The sequence below is a fragment of the Buteo buteo genome, chromosome 9 (assembly GCF_964188355.1).
Source record: "Buteo buteo chromosome 9, bButBut1.hap1.1, whole genome shotgun sequence".
NCBI lineage: Eukaryota > Metazoa > Chordata > Aves > Accipitriformes > Accipitridae > Buteo > Buteo buteo.
The window spans coordinates 43,956,959-43,974,474 of NC_134179.1; the positions used below are offsets into that span (position 1 = coordinate 43,956,959).

The 17,516-nt window shown below is 42.2% G+C and overlaps 1 long non-coding RNA gene across 2 annotated transcripts; it reads left to right on the forward strand.

Moving 5' to 3' along the window:
* Nucleotides 1-5,111: 5,111 nt before the first annotated feature.
* LOC142035075 (uncharacterized) lies at nucleotides 5,112-10,071 on the forward strand. 2 transcript variants are annotated; one of them, XR_012651796.1, is made up of 4 exons: nucleotides 5,112-5,219; nucleotides 7,260-7,400; nucleotides 9,457-9,542; nucleotides 9,687-10,071. It is a non-coding gene; the product is annotated as an uncharacterized LOC142035075 (long non-coding RNA). The 2 variants fall into 2 exon arrangements; XR_012651797.1 differs by lacking the exon at nucleotides 7,260-7,400 and having other exon boundaries at nucleotides 5,112-5,234.
* The last annotated feature ends 7,445 nt before the right edge of the window (nucleotides 10,072-17,516 follow it).

Below are 17,516 nucleotides of genomic sequence, written 5' to 3' on the forward strand. Positions count from 1 at the left end.
TCCTCTTCATCTATCCATGTCTTCTTTTCTCTTCCTGCAGAGCAATTCGGACCTTCAGCATTGTCAATCTCCTCCAAAAACACAGTGCTGAGGTTAGGCATGAGGACGAGGGGGAGGCAGAGGCATGGAGCAGGGTCCATCTGGCAGTGCTGCCTCTCACCGCAGTCTGGGAGCTCTGCTGCTGCTTCTCTTTGCTTCACCTTAATGAGGCTCCCATGGAGAGCAGAGGAAGCTGAAAGGAAATAAAAAGATTCCTGACAAAAGGAATGTAAATAGACAAGGTGAACAAAGGTAAATAGGCAGGTGAACAAAGGAGGAAAAGGAAAGCCGTGTACAAGCCGGCAATTGAGTGGTTATAGTCGGTAATCAACTTGTCAGTTTGATTTTAAGACACAGCAGAAGAGATCGATAATTCTTTACAGCAGCTTAATGCACACCTAGGGTTTAAAGTGTTTTGATCATGAAAGTCCTTATTTCAGGGATCACTCCTGTGCTTACTTAGTAAGTGGAGGTGCTTCTGTATTTAGCATGTCAATGATGGGAAGGAGAAGGGAGCAGAGAAGGGAATGGTGGAAAAAAATATTCTAAAATGACACTTAGACAGAATGCCACACTGGTTTAGGTGGGGCACCTCAGAAAAATCTGGGGAAGGAAATGCTCACAGGCTGCTGTGAGACTGAAAAATGAAGATATTACACTTAGGCAGAGGGAGGGGTTATCGCTTCTATTATTTTGTAAGGACACATTGTTTATCTTTGTTCTGCTGTGGAGATCCAGACTGACCTATTCCTGCTTGCACAGGAGTCAATGAGTCCCTTTATCTGTAGTGCACTAGTACAAATAGAGAGTGCTTAGTGGGTATATAACGGCACGAAATCCAAACGCTGCCATTTATCACCCTCTTTGTACTGAATTAAATCACTACGTGAAATGCACTGAAGAATCGAACCTTTATTGTTTTGTTGGTGAAAGGATTGGGTCCCAGAATTACATCAGTTGTTTTCTCTAAACAGCTATTAGCCTCCTCCATTATACTAACAGAACTGGTTTCCATCCTCTGGCTCATTTATTCCAAACCAGCATTATTGAAGTGAATGGGGTCTAGGCCCTGGATATTAGAAGAGCTGTTGGTCTACTCATAAATAACAAGTTGTCAAGGATTTTAATGGAAACCCTTAGAGTGCTGTAAATCTGTGCAGTTCTGCCTGCATCCCCTCCCTCATTTCCATCACAATATCACTCCAGTGGGACTGCAGCTTGCAGCATGTGCCAGGCAGCCTAGATTGGTAGGACATGGGGGAAGGAGGGAAAAAAAAAAATTAAAAAAGCTGGAGATGGGGTGGGGGGATTCAGAACAGTTGGTACTGCGGAAGCATCTGCTGGGTGGCCGGTTTCGGAGTCACCTGGCCTATTCAGCGTGGTGAGGGGAAAGGGCTATTCATGGGGGGGGGGGGGAATGGAGAGAGGAATAACAGAACCAGGGATGCTTGTGGAATAAAGACGGATGTATTGCAGTTTACATTTCGCTCCGTTGGTCTGTGAAGCAGTAAATCTCGGCAAGTAGAGGGTTTTGTTAGGTTTTGATCACATTTTAAGTGGTAGAGCTAGTGCAGTGGCACTGCATAGACTGTCTCTTGCTCTCGGGCAAAGAGGACTTTCCTTTTCAAGCTGAATTTTTTTAACCTTCCTAGCCAGTCCAAACTACCTTCAGGGAAAATTTGACCCCACGTCCTGATCCAAACAGCAATGTTTCTGTAGTTCACTGGATCTGGCCAGGAACTGGGTTACTACAAAGTATGCCCTTTGACTTAGTCATCGCCCAAATATCTGTAGCTCAGCTGCCTGCTCAGATCACAGCACCCTGCTGCATACAACACTAAAGTCTTCTAGGAAGGAACTTGAGCTCACTCATCCATTCTCCGTTGGCTATATGATATTATGGAATATATTATGATTGGCACAGCCATGCTTGTGCCCATCCCACTCACAAAGCAGATGAGGCTGCACAGGGGTCTATTTTAAGAGATCATGTGGACTCTCTGCCTTCTGAGGCACCAGAGCTCATTAAAATTTGTGTGCAAGGTCAGTTTAGGCTTAAATGTAGGCTTGCACCCCGGTTTACCATGTAATATAAATAAAAAATTACATCGGTGACAAAGCTTCTACTAGCTTCAGAGTGCCCAGGGCTTATAGTCTTATATAATTACTAGTCTGGCACTGAGGGTCTAAAATACAGCAAAGCCATCAGCAACATAGATCCTAAATTAATGACCTTAAATATAGCTCCTTTCACATTACAACGTCACACGACAAGCTCCGAAGAAGTAGGCCTTATGAGACTTATGTTCTAATTAAATATTATCCCTATGTTACAGACAGGGAAACAGTTACGCAGACATGAAGGAATTTGGCCAAAGTCACTCAGAAAATTTGTGGCATAATCCCCCTTTCCCTCACCAGATTTAACATTCATTTTGAGAAAAGCTGAACAGCACAAGAATTGAGCCAGGATGGAGAAAAAATGGATGGCTGCCAAAAGGGATTGATGCCCTTCAGACTCCAGGGAGTTTTTAACCCTTCCCAATGGTTTTCCCAGCCTGAAAAACCTGGTGGGGTTCATCAGGCTGTACTTCTCCTCTACTGATCCATAAGAGATTCGCCAGTGGGAGCAGCTGCTTTGAGAGTGAGTTGATAACTCAAGCCCTGAGGCACTTACATCTGTACGTCTCGTTCCCTGCCTGCTTCCCTTCCCCAGTAACAGGATGAGACTAGAATATTGCATGTGCTTTTATAATGTCTATTCCTGTGGGGCCTTGGTCATGATTACAGCATCTAAATGCAACCAGAAACAAATAGGGACAATGAAAAAGACAAAAAAGATGGTCAGCCTGAAGATTCTGAACATTTTTTACACTAAATTTGTTTCTATTTAATAATAAGTTGCAGTTTCGTAAGCCATACAGTGTAGTTAATTCCTTTTTTGATAACAATTATAATATTTTTGAGAGCAGCTGCTGCACATGTTATATAGTACAGCTGAGAGAGCCATATGGATTTTAATTCCTAAGAGTTATTACTTGGTTGTAGCAGTATGTATGAGCCCACGCTTGCCTTAATGGAGTGATTAGACTTGACAATCCTTCCTTAAAGAGGGCTATTGTTAGGATAGATCTGATCCAAAATGTAGGAAAGTTTTTCAAGAGGGGCTCTTCATTACATGAAATGAGAAGATCAGTAATTTTTTTAAGGCAGCTCAGTGTTTTCTACATCTTCAGGAAGTTCCGTCTCTGTTAGTATAATTTTAATGACCTGTATTCTGTCCTTTCAGGACTATACCTAGAAAGTGTGCCTTGAGGTGTTATTTTTGCTTTACACTGGTGGGTTTTTTAACAAATCAGGCAAAATGGAGACGCTTAAACTTTCTTGCAAGCTACCTACTAGAAAGCCCCTCTGCTCTTAAAGGAAGAAATCTTATAATACTCAGAGTTACAATCGTAACACATATTTTGGAAGAGACATAAACTTTGGAAGAGACATTAAATCATATTTCTCCATGAACTTTTATAAGACAACCCCTAAACATGAGATTCTTACACTTTATCCTAAAACATGTGGCCCAACAAGAGACAAAAGATAAACTAGATGCATCACTGTGGGATCCTGAATGAAAATTTCTTCAGTCCCAGTAAAGGCTCCAATCCTTCTGTTTACAAGCAGCAGAAGAGAAAAATATGCTGCTTTAATGTAGAAGCTATATATACCTATATATCACTTGAGTGCATTGTCTTGAGTATGCTACAGATTGCTCAAATAAATCTGAGGAGCTCTCTGGATCTTTAATTCTATAGAAAATGTTGGAAAACTCTTAACCTTATGACACATATCAGGCTTGTAAAATTTAAAATGAATTCTAGTAAATCTGCTGCTGGCTGCCATGGAAATGGAGCAGGTTAGTTTAAAGGAGTCAGTATCACAAAAAGAAAAGGGAATCCAAGCTTTTTTGTGTGTGCCGAACAATTAGCTTAGAACAACCTGCTCCATTTTTAGCCATCTCAGTCTGTTTCCATGGCAGCAGGAACTGAATTCATACAACTGTTGCAAAGTCTGGTGCTACCCATTGTGTCAGCAGCACCAACAGACCTCAGAGTCTAACTTCAGTTTCCCAAAGCTGGTAATTTTGCTTTATTATTATTTATTTAGGATGATTTTTGTGCCGTTTTAAAGATTTAAGACAAGGTTGCTCTAGGCTCTGTGCACTACCATTAGCCCAAAGTTAGGTTAGCACAGACAGACCTGGTGCAGAGCGATCTGCAAACTTTTGGCTGTTTAAAACCAAGCCCTGAAATCCCACCTAACCCCGCACAGGGTCTCACGACAAGGTTTGTTGCCTCACAAATAAATCCTTGATGGGAAGGCCATTGCTGCTAGGGGACCAACATTTGGACTCTGTCAAGAACTTCGACATGCTGCGTCACCTGAAGCTGTTGGGGGCCTCGCACCCACTCACCTCCCTCCCTCTAGCCCCCCAAAATCCCACGCCACGGCCCAAAGGCAGAGCCCTCTGCTGCCAGCCCCCCATACGAAGCCTGCCCGCAGAAGGGGAGCTGTGCTCTGAGGTGAGGCCAGGTTTCGTACCACAGGATCCCCGCCCGTGAGGAGAGGGGACAAATCCTGTCAGGAAAACCTTTCCCTCGCAAATCCCCTCCTCACACAACACCTCCCACAACCCCCCGCGCAGCCTCGGCGCCCCTCGCGAATATTCAAATCACCCCCATCCTCACAGCTGTGATTGGCTGTGGCCGTTCAAACCAAGCCACGCCCCCCCGAAGGAGGCGGGGCCGATAGCGGCCGTTAGGAGGCCGTTGGCGCCGGGGCAGCGCCCGAATGCGCATGGGCAACTCCGGCGCACGCCCGTGACGCCGGCGCGTCTTCTTGTTGTCGTAACAACACCTCCTCCCCCTTGCTGTTTTTATCCAATCAGAGCCCCTCCCGGCCGCTTGGCCCAATGGAGCGGCGATATGTTAATAAAGGGGCGGGGAGGAAGGAGTGGGTGGGTGTTAGGCAGGTGGTTTTGCCCAATCAGGAGGCGGGAAGGGGCGGGGTGCTGCTTCCCCTCAGCCGTCGGGCCTCGGCCCGGTGTTCGTCCCTCAGCGCTTCCCCGGGACGGGACGGGGGTCGTGCCGCCTGTCAGCCCGTCTCGGTCCTGCCGGTGCCTCCGTGTAGGCCTGGGAGGGGTGGGTGGTGTGCTGTGCTGTGCTGTGCTGTGCTGTGGTGTGAGGGGGAGCGCGGTCCGGTGCCGCGGGGTGCGAGTTGCACTTGCTCCGAACTCAGCGGTGCCTCCGGGCCTGCTTGAGGACGGTTCCGGGGGATGGCGGTCTCTGTAAGGGCCCTCCTGGCAGGTAGTTCCCGCCTGGGGGGTCTCCTGCTGGCGTTGAATGGATGCCGAGTCCCGTCTGAGAAGTGCAGGGATGAAACTTGGCGGGGAGGGCAAAAAAAAAAGTACCTCAAAAGTTGGGCTGTAGCCCTGGACGGGTCTTTTGGGTTGGAAAGGCTGCTGCTGGCACGAGGATGGAGCGTTGGGAAAGCATTTCTGTCGTCTCTTGGATGGGGAAGCCAAAATATAATTGTGGTGTAGTCAGTTCCTAAAGGACTAGTAAATTTACATTTGTGCCTGGGTCACAGCGTCAACATATCGCTTGAGTTGTTAGAAGTCAAAAGCTTTAGTGTCCGTGCGTCTTGTTTTGCACAAAGTTTGGCAGCCTGTCTCAGAATTCCCCCACTGATGCAGTTGACTTCAGACATGTGCTACCAGTCATTAGTCAGAGTAGTTCTTTATTGGCCCCAGTGTCCCCTGTTGTTCTAACACTTGCTCTTTGCGAGTATGTACTATCCCTAATGTTTAATCTTTCTAAAGTACTAGCTTGTGTTCGTTATACATATTTCTCTCATAATGACTGAAGTTAGGCAAGAAGTCAAAACTTAATATGTCTGTGAGCTCTTGCCAGTATTTTCTGGATTCGTGCCTTGAGAGAAGAACATGAAGAAGCAGTGTAAATGGCTCTCTTCCCAATCCAAATAAAGCATTATTCAGAGTTGTATTCCAGGAATCTTTGTTTTTCACCACTCGTCGGAAATATCAATGGAACTGTTTGTTCTAGCAGTTATTGCCAGCTAGTATGAAGCTTCTGAAACAGTAAGAAATTGTTGGTTTCTTTGGTACTCGTTTATGACTAATTGCCCAGATTATCATCTAAAGCAGGCAGTTTGTAAATAATACATCCACAGTGAGCAAAAGCAATCCACCTTGATTGATTGCCAAGGTCTAATTGAGCAGCGATTCTCCATCTCCCTCTGAGTCCAAACAGAGAGTTTGAAATTACAAACCTTCATTCTCTTGAAACTGCTTCTGCTCTGCGATGCAGCGCGTGGAGCTGCTAGCGGGTATGGCTTTTGGGGAGCAAGAGAGAATGAGGAGTGAACAGCACACTGGACAGATTATACTGTCTCAACAGATCAGTTAATGGAAATGAAAAATAATCACGTACTTATGAGTGTGAGTTGGTTAGGCTATATGCATATGAGGATCCCTTTATTGTTTTTTTGCAGTCAAAAAGGTGAAGATCAAAATATTTGTTGATGGCTTCCCTCCCCCTGCCCCGGGCTTCTTTCCCCAGAAAATTAGCCACTTCCCTGGAAGGAGTGAGATCTGTAGGAAGTATTTGCTGGCTAGGAACATGAGCAGGGTGGTAAAGCTCTTCCCAAAAGAATTCAAATTCTTTCTCAGTGTCTTCCTGCAGAGTAAGCCCTTCTTAAAGCCTGACTTTCTTGTTGGCACAATTATTTTTTGGCTATCAGACTTAAATTCTATTATTTGCATGTCAGAAGGGGCTACCTTCCAGCATATTAGAAGCCTCTCCTGAATACTAGACAAAGATTAATATGCTGGGCTAGAGGAAAGCAAATAGTTTTCTCTGAAATTAGTGCTGGAAAAGAAATCAGGAAAAGTAAGCAACTGTCACTTAAAATTCTTTTAAGTGCAGAGGACTGAAGGAAAGTAGTCCTGATTCTTTAATCTTACAATATTCTTACAGTCCTGTTTGCTGTTACAGCTAAAGTTACACTTTTGCAAAGTTCTTGCAATAGTTTGAAAACCTAGGCCTAGAAAATCTGCTTTAGAAAACAGCTTTAATGCAATTCTTTCGTAACTTTTGTAGTGTCCCTCTGTTCTGTTTCCCTCCTCATAGTTATGACATTTGTAGCCCAATAGCAGATCAAGGAAACACAAGACTTACATCTGTAAACTGGACTCTGGCTGTCAGGGCAGAGGCATCTTCATTACCAAACCTGAGGAGGACATAAAACCTGGACAGGATATGATCTGCCAGCTCTACATCTCAAGGGTAATCCCTCCATTCCATGTTTCAAGATTGCTGCTTTGTCACTGAGCTGGTGTTTTAATACCTGGTTTAGCCTTGCCTTGATGTGGTCAGTCAGCCATAAATAGCATTCACTGGTCATTTTCTTCAGATTCATCACCGTCAAAAGAATTCATCACTGTCAAAAGAAAAACGTCTACTTTGCATGTTATTCTGTAAAGTCTTGTTCAGAAATGACTTCTAATATTTTGAGAGAGAATCACCTTGACAAGAATTCAGGGCATTCCGGAGAGATGAACAAGAAAAACTTTATCCCTCATCAGTGAATGAGCACTTAAAAGATACTAATTTTTCATGAGTCCCATTAAGCCCTATCATCCTGTTCCAAATAAATGTCTCACCAAAGTGTTTTTGATTGACACTTTTAAGTCATGTCTCTAATGAAGTCTAATATAAAAACTTCTGTAAGCTTCTAGTTGTTTAGACTTCCAATAATTTGAGGAGCAAAACCTTAATTTACTTTGGTTTATTGTTGACCTTTGGACACACTTTATTTTATGGGCTAAATTTGTTTGACTTTGCATTGACCTCATTGTTATTTTTTAGGGGATGTTCCAAGGTAAGAATGAAAGTCTGTGAATGTCTGGGAAAAATAATAAGAGGTGGAAGGGAGGACACATGAAGCCTCTGGCTTGGAGGAAAAGAAAGTAGGAAATCAGATCTTCTTGAGCAGGAGATAGGGTGGACTAACCCACAGGCTCCTTTTCTGCTGTTAATGTTTCATTCCTTCAAACACTTGCTGAGCTGTACAAAGACCAGCTACGACTTTAAATTAAGTGGAGATCCTGTGAACACTTGCTGTAGTGCAGACCCAAGCTCTAGTTTGATCAGTGTTAGGGACACAGGCTCCAGTAAGAGACATTTTCAGTATCTTTCCCAGGTCAGCACCAGGCTAGACTATGGTAGAAGCATATCTGGCAAAGGAGTTCAGTAGGTACAACAGCTAGGCTTGTCACCTTTGCTATAGCGATTAGTAAGTTACCAATGTTGTTCATGTGTTTCAAGCAAGTTTAGAAGCAAATCAGCTTCATGTTCGCCTTCCCAGCCTTTTATCGGTAGATTTAAGTTTGATCTGAGGATTTATGTGCTGGTGAAATCCTGTGACCCTCCAAGAATATTTGTCTGTAATGAGGGCCTTACACATTTTGCTACTTCAGCATCCTCTGACCTTTTGCATAATAATGTGGTAAGTAAACAAGCCTATTAGCAGAAGTTAATGACAGCTCAATACGTAGCAACCAGAGATACAGAGAAATCATAATGGTTTGACTGTCCGAAGCATCTTTCTCTTGAGAATCTCTAAGCACTTCATAAATACTAGTAATTCATCTTTGTAGTATTTGAGTGCCATAAATAAAATTATGCATGAAATATTTGAGCAGATTCTGTAGTAGAATACAGCATGTGTTATATTATCCAGATCAGTGCTGCATGCAAGTTTTGGCACAGTTAGTACTTTTATAAATACATACCCAATTAACTTTCTGTATTATTCTGGTACTATTTTTCATGAAGCATTATTGGGGCGGGGGGGGGGGTGTGGGGGAGATATATTTATAAGAAAAAGAAATCTTGGAAGAAAAAAAGGTCCTAAATGCTAAGATATTTTGTTTTACTTCTTTATGAAAAGAAGTTGTGGCTTAGCTGATGGCTGGAAAAGGTTCTGGTATGCACTTCTGGATCATTCCAACACAGAATTAGCTCTACTAATAAGTGGTTGTAGAATGGGGCCTGACTGAGAAAGAAGGTTATCTTCCATTGAAACTGCTGATTTCTCAGAAGTGATGGAATTGGAATGCTGATGAGATTGCAGTGAAGTGAAATTGAAACTGTTGAGCCTCATTTATTGGGTTCTTTAGAGTAATGGGATCAGTATAGGGCTGATCATATTTAGTGCCATTAAATCTTCTGTGCTTAATTAAGATGCTTTGTACATTATGCAGTGTGACCAGGATCATGTAGAGAAGAAGGGAGGAGGCTAATACCTTTCTAACCCTGCATCTTGTTCATTCATTTACAGGATAATGTATGCATGCATCTGACAAATTATTCCATTAACAAGAACAGAGTTAATTCTGCAAGAGAAAAAGACACCAGTAGTAAGAGGTAAAAAGGAGAGAACATTTCTAAGCTACTCCCAGAGGGGGTAGTGTTTACCTTTTCCTGTACATCTTCGTATGCTTGACAGAAGTCTTCAAAACATCTCTTTGTGTTTCCCCAATGCACTGTATGTTTTGCTGTTGAATAAAGCAAGTGAAGAAACTCAGATGAGTAACAGAATTGAACACCAAAATTGGGAAGAATACTCCACGAGGGGAGTTTCCACTTCAGCTTGACAGCATCCATTGGATTCGTTTCAATTTTTGTCTTGAGATTAAATGCTTGCCTGCTTTTGCCAGGTACACTGATTTGTCTAATAAGATGTTACCACCCTCTGAACTTTGCTTGTAATCTTAGATCATCATGCTATAACAATTCTACATCTTTACTGTATTTGTTATCTTTGTCAGCTGTGATAGGCAGTTTTATATTAGTTTACCTAGACGTATTTTTTTTTCCTATTGCAAGCATTTCTTTTGCAATGTTCCTTCTGTGTTCTTTCTTTGTAAATAAATCAGCTGCAGTGCTGTGATTGTGCAAGGTATAACTCTTATAAGGTGATCCAGGAGTATACATTTCTTCTTTACATTTTGCTTCCTAAATCCTTTCCTGTACTAGGAAATGGGATTGCTCTAACTCAGTAATAGTTTGAGCAATAGAAGTTTCTAGGCATGAGTACAGTTATAATGATATAAAGAAGCAGTACAGAGATTGAGCTGTTGCAATATTAGGGTAGAAATACACCAGTTCAGTTACATTTGTGCTTGTTACCAAAGTTTCTAATATCCTGCCCTTTCTAGGAAACTGTCCACTTTTAACAACTGCATGCAGAAATATGGCTGTGATACCAGCCAGATGTGGCTGCATATAGCAGATATTATTATTATTAAAATATGGGTAACAGCACATGCTATTATGAAACCTAACTATCACATGTGCTCCCCCAGTTACACCAGGGTAGTTCTCACTTCGAAATACGCACGTTTGATATTATCTTGAATCACAAATCCAAGCCCCAATTGCTTGAGGACCCTACTAAGAGTCTTTCCTTGATCTTGCAACATGATCATGTATTTACCGGTCTCTTTTTCAGCCTGTTGGTTGCTAGCATCAGCTTCTTTCTTACCACCAGTTTCGGATCGTTTTGGCTCTTGACAGATTCCCGGAGCCGGCTGGCTGGTGGGTGGCCGGCAGAGGGGGATAGACTACACCGAATCGGTGGGAAAAAGGGGATTGTGCTCCCGGACACATGCGGGGAGCGTTGCCTGCCTGCAGGAGTCCTCACCTTTGTGGCCAGCTTCACTCCAGGTCTTTGCATACAGAAGTATTTCAGAGTTATGCATTACCCTCGGTGGAAGTTACTCGGTAATGGAAGGGGCAGACTGTGGTTTTCAGAGCACAGCAAGTTAATGGCAGATCCTCCTCTTCTACTCCCAGCACATACTAGATTGGTATCAACTCTGCATTCTACCTGAGGCTATAATTTCAAACTGAGCGTGTTACTTATTTGTTTCCCTCTTTGCAATATATATATATAAAAACCAGCTGGCATCACTCTACCAAGAACAGGCTGGATAAGAAGGTGTTTTTTCCAGCATAAGCACCTTGTTCACAAATCCTTGTTGAAACCAGCAGCAAAACTCCAGATTTCCTATGTTTCCTCTGACCTTAGATGCTGGGATCAAGCACAGTGCATCCCCTGACCTGGCTCCACACATCTCTGTCACCTGTAAGAGATAATTTAACTTCCTAATACACCATACATACTGTGTTCTAGGTAGCCATCAAATTGCATAGGAAATCCGTTTATATGCAGTTTGAGGCAGGTAGGTGGGGGATCTTTTAGGAAGGGCTTTCACATCAGTTACCGTATCTTATCAGTCCTAGTAATAAAGGCAGCGGGGCCAGAGGCAGAGCCCAGTTTGTAGGCTCTGCTTTCTGCAAAAAGTTCCATGCCAAAGGATAGACTGGATTCACAATTTCTCCTTTAGCGTTTTCTGGAGCCACACAATACAAACACAGTTCAACTCTAGGCAAGTATGGGTGCTTGAGATTACACCAGCGATGTGGTATAGACCCATTTCTTTAGCCCATCTGTGAGCTCAGATATGCTGAACAATATTGTCTCTGTTGCTCCAGACTGGGTATGGTTTTTAGCAAATATCAAGTAAGATTTGGAGCCACTGGATGGCTACAACTCCAGTCCAGACCCAAGAGATTGTGCAGTATGTTGTCATCACCCTGCAACAGATCAGAGAGTCAGATTAGCGAGTAAAAAACACTCAGAGGACTATATTCATAGTGTTTTTTCTGTTTTCTAATTCCATTCCTCTGAAACCTAGATCTCCTTATAAAATATTAAATGCCTTGTGGCAGCAGCATACCAGTTATTTGATGCAAAGAATAGCACAGTGTGTCCTAAGTTACAAACAGTGGAAGCTACAAATAAATTTGAGGACAAAGGAAGGGGAGGAGGAGAAACTAGGTGGTAATATCTATCTGTCCAAGAACTATCACCTTCCAGAAGTATTCTGCAAATAGTGGGTGCTAGCCAGCCAGGAGTGAACTGCATTCAGTGAAAAAGTGCATTTCAGTAGGGCCCATCATTTGCCAGGTTTGACTTCACACTGTAGTAAGGAGAGATGTGAGTTACTCAGCGGGTGATTTTTCTTCCTCTGACTCAGCATTGTATCCTTAATATACTATTTATAGATGTTAAGGCAAAGCATTGAAAGAGCAAAAGATTCCTAATTTTAGTTTTAAAGTGATTTAGGAATGAAGGATTGAACACTGCTAAGGGGGGAACCAGTTTGCTTTCTGGGCTAGATGATTAATCAGCAATATTCAGTGTATGATAACTGTCTCAGAAATTATGTATTGATGTGATAGAAGTTATATTTAGAAGGGAAAACCTTGACAAGGAAGGTGCCAGCTTCTGCTGCCTTCACTTTGACCATCATGTCATTACTGGAAACAACACAGGACAAATATACTGCCAGGCAGAGGATTTTTGGGAACTGTTTTGCAAGCTGTTCGGTAGTCTCCAGCACGGGTTTAACAGAATCTGTGGGAGAAGTGTCACAAGCTGGTGGGGAAGGGTGTGCTTTCTTTCACTATATGATTTCAGTCTGCTTCCAAAGCATGTATCTGTTTTGCAGTCTTACAGTGGTAGTATGGAGTAGCTGGTCTCAAACTGTGATGCCTTTATGAGCAATGGCACATAGGTGATGATAAGCAAGTACCACCAAAATAATGAAACACTTTCCTGCATGCAGGTTTGTAGCATGGAGGAGCAAGCTAATTTTGGAACCCCCTTGTGAAGCAATATCTGAGCTATCTTTAATTTACTTCACCAAGAATTGACAATGCAAGTGCAGCTCTGCCTTAGCTATACCACTTCCAGAATCTGAGCTAGGCTGTTTAAAGTTTCAGCCTGTAATGTGGACATACCATTAATTATTGTATTTCCTTCCTTATGGGGCTTGAGCAAACCTCTACTCCCAAAATTTTGTCTCCCCAAATCAGGGAGATCATCTCTTCTGTAGACAATATTGTTCATTAGGAACTGACAGAACCATTTTGTTGTTTCTTTTTTTAAATATACGCTTTGGCAATTGCTTCAATTTTTACAGCTTTGCTAGCACATAACATCCATCAATAGATGACTAGTGAAATTTGCCTTTAAAAGAGAAATGTCAGGAGTTTCTGGGTGTCCTGACGTGAAACTCTTGTACTGGAACTTGATGTATATATGCTTGCTATGATGGTATCTGATTGCTGCCAGCTCTTGTTTTGCTCAATGAAAAATCGTTTGCTAAGAATGTCAGTGTGGTGTCTGATCTACTTAGTGGAACACAGTTAGTGAGGGAAAAAAGTTCTCTGTACTGAACTTCAGCTGAACAGCTGAGTGCTTGCACCACATTTCTATTCACAAGGCAAGATATGTTTAAACCAGACCTGTACATTTATGAGTCTTCATAAGACTGTAAAGAGCATAAAAATAAATACATTAATGTGGTATGGCAGAGTCTCACTTCTCAGGCTCATGAAGAATAAAGGGTGGAAGAGGCTGAAATGAGGAACACCAACTGTGATCTTGTAAGTCTGGGGGTTTGGCAGGGCTTGTTGTTTATATTGCTCCATTGAGAGTCATTCGTTTTGCACTTAACCCTGTTAAGAGAGCAGTCAGCTACTCACAGATATGCCCGCCCTTGGCCTAGTTTTCATCTGATTAGAGGCAAAAAGACCTTATGTGTCTGACAAATTGCTTCATTGGATAAGGCAACTTATTTTTCAAGCTCAGTTTCAGAAAATGTACATTTACTTACTACATATTAACAAAACTCTAGATAAGGAGGCACTGTCCCCATCCAAAGCACTCACAACATCCGCCTTGATGAAAGAAGGATTTGAGGCTAATCCTTCACGTTTCCTCTACCAGCAGCAGAACCAATACAACCCAGTGCCTCATTCTGCCTGACCTTCATCCTGGGGTACGGAGCCTACTGCTGTTAATCATGCCAGTTCAAGTGTTCAGCACTCATACTTTGAACTTTGCCTGTGGAATTATGTTAGAAAAATGCTGTGGTTTTGTTGTGATTTTTAACAAAAGCACTTTCCAGATCTGCTGCAGAGGTAGCTACAGACGCTGTTCAATTGTTTTCTGTTCAAATTGTTCACTGTTCAATTCCTTTAGGTCAGAGTGGGCAGTCATTGAGGGGAGGTGGGGAATGAGCAGCTGACTGAGCAAGAGATGAAAACCTCTGCCCTAGCAGAATAGCAACATGAAACAAAATTAAAAGGTAACGGGTGTCCCATCCTCACCTTTTTTTAGCTCATTTTTTAACAGTAGCCAGTTTTGTAACATAGACTGAGCTGATGCTCTGCATTTCACCGACCTCAGCAATGTTGCACCAAGAATGAATTTAGTGCATACCATCAATCTGATTTTGAATCAGCTCCTGATACAAGCTATTTAGCCTTGTGAGACAGATGTGTCTGCATTAAGGAAGACAATTCCAATGCAGAACATCAATAAAACATTAATCTTTTCATGTATTTTAATAGACGTTTTGGTAGAAATTAAGCTACCCACTCCAAGACTGTTCCTATGTAAAAATACAGTACAATGTACGTCGCTGGAAACTACCATATATACAACATGCAGTTAATCAGGTCACTGTGAGAAAGATCATGTGAGCCTGGAAAGGGGTCATGAATTGCCTCCTTGCTCTTCTTCTAGTAGCTGGATTCTCAGCGCAGTGTTTCACTGCCATGTGAGTACCTACACAGTGGAAGGTAGAGGGATTTCTGAGATGAAAGGAAATCTGCTTGCAGGTGGAGGGAGAAATTTCAGTTTTTCCAGAGACCTTCTAAATACTGGAAGAATATTTGAGTATAAAGGAGAAGGACATGTTCAGCATAACTAAAGGTTGAGGGGCAGCAGCATGGCATATTAGAAACACTGTCTGTACAAAGCATCACTAATGGATTGAGAAAACATGGTTATGACAACAGTATTGTGGATAGGGAAACTGAGGCACGGAGCTTGTTGCTAGTTGGCAGAGATGATCATCTGTGTCACTGGACCTCTCTGGAACTTTCTCTGTGACCCTCAGAGTGAGGAACAGCATCAAATCTCATTCTCTCCAATGTGGAGAAGATAATTTTGATAGCCTCAGTCTGGTTTTGGTTCCTGCTCCAGCCGTTAATGGCACAGACTTGGAACCGATAGCAAACATAACCCTTAGGGGCTTTAGCTCTTCCTGACTCTTGGACAAAGTGTGAGGTCCCATAACATTCATTTCTACAGCCTTGTTCTGACCATCTCAGAGTTGATAGTGAACCTTCATGATGTTGTTGGATATATTCAGGCCATCCATCACCTCTTAGCTTTTAATTCTGGAAAAGCGAATTTCATTGAGCTATTATTTTTCTAAAAGTCATCTATTTCAATAGCAGAATCTCAATAAAAGAGGATCTATGTCTACAAGAAGAAGTTTCTGAGCTGTATAGTTCTTCATTTTCTTGTGTCGCTGTGGAAAAAGAAAAAGGATACAGAACTAATTCTTTTGGGTTTTTGTTTAATAGTGGTATCAGTTCAGGTACTAAAATGGCCAGATTTGTAAATGTGGTCGAGAAACACCAAATCAAAGCAGCTAGTTTCAGAAGAACTGGATTTTTTAAACTTCTTCAGTGTGCTGTGTGTGGCCCTGACCAGTGAGTTAGGACAAGATGGCATATCCTTGGGAACAATTGCACTGGGAATGTGCACTTTTTATTTAACAGCTTAAATGGAAGCTGGCCATTTCTGGCTTCTACACAATTGCTAAATACTTAAAAATCTGTCCCAAGTTGTTACAAAAGTTCAGTCCTTTGAAAGCCCCTAACACATAATTCCACAGATAGTTAATATTTCTGAAAAATCAGATTAATCCAATTAGGTTCCCAAATGAGAATTAGACTCCTTTAAAAATCTGATCAAAAGTGACTATAGCAACTGCACCTTTTTGCTTAAGTTGAGGAAAACCAGCCAAGCTCATATTAAAAAAAAAAAAAAAAAAAAAAAAAGCGCCACTGTCCGCTTGGTCTGGCTGCAAAGCACATTTTCAATAAGTTTATGCTCTAACAAGCTGTATCAGTTTCATCTCAGTAGATCTGATGGTTATTGAACAGCGTTCAATGTTCTGGAGGGTGCCAGGCACATAATTGTTTTTACAACACTGTAAAATGAATCAGACTGAAATTAGTGTCACTCAGCAGAATCACTTTCCTTCCCTTTAAATTACTTAATCTGAGGGTTAATCAAAAAGAAAATGAAGTATTGACACTGCCCTTCAGCTAAGGGCAAGTACAGGTTCAGCTGTCTTCATTTCATTTGGCTAGGAGGAAATGTTTTGCAATATCTGCGCTTGTAACATGTGCCACTTCCCTGCTGCTCAGCCCAGGGGGGAGGCAGGATGGTGCTGACTTTTCAGCGCTTCCCACTTAAAAGTCAAATTGGCAGAAGAAGGAAGCTGCTGCCTTTTTTTTTTTTTTTTTTTTTTTTTTTCATTTTAACTCCTGTGAAATGGGAGCTAGCAAAGAGGAGTCACAGGAAAGCTAGGGAAAAGGGTGTTTCTGTGGGGAAGGTCCTCGCAAGACTAGGCTGGCAGCTTCATCTATTATAAAGCACAGAGACATTCTCACCCCTCCTTTGGTGCCACTTGAGCTCAGGAGCAGAGGGGATGCAAACAGCTAATATAGCTAAGACATGCCATTGTGTACAAATCTCAAATACCATCTCCTTGATTTCTCAGGTATAAATTGGCTCCTTGCTGAGATAAACCACCTCCTTTGTTCTGCCCACTTTGAATTGTGTATTTTGGAAGCAATTTCAGTAAATGTCTCTGCCTTGAAGGCTTTCAGGTCTCACTATACGTGACTATTGCTTTGTTCTGATCATTCACTGTAGCGGGTTTATTATTTTTCACTCCATCATATTTTGTATGCACGCAGGTTTCAGTGGCATTTATTAGTAGTATGTTTTTAGAACAACGTCTGGCTGATGAGTTATATCAATAACAGCTGGGCAAAGGAAGATGATCATGAGCTATAATTATTATATACAGCAATACTGTCAACTAAAGGCTCAGAGAAATTATCTAGGCTAGAGGATATCTGTAGTTTCAATAGTGCATAATCCCCTTGCAACAATACAATTATGCAAAATGAGATTAAAGGGTTTATCTGCATGTGAAAATTGCATCAGTTTCCCTTCATATTGCTTTTCAGCTGGTGTAGATAATATTCATCCTCTGATAGCTTCATTTCAAGAGCTAGTGGCACAACAAGCCTCAGCTTCCATTTTTCCTGCTTCCCTGAAATAAATGGTACAGTGGGGCCATTTGGGTCCTTTTGGGTTGAGTTCAGAGAACCCCTTCTTAGACGACTGGCCTGCTAAGGCTAAGCTGCTGACGGTCAGTCCTCCTCCATCCTACA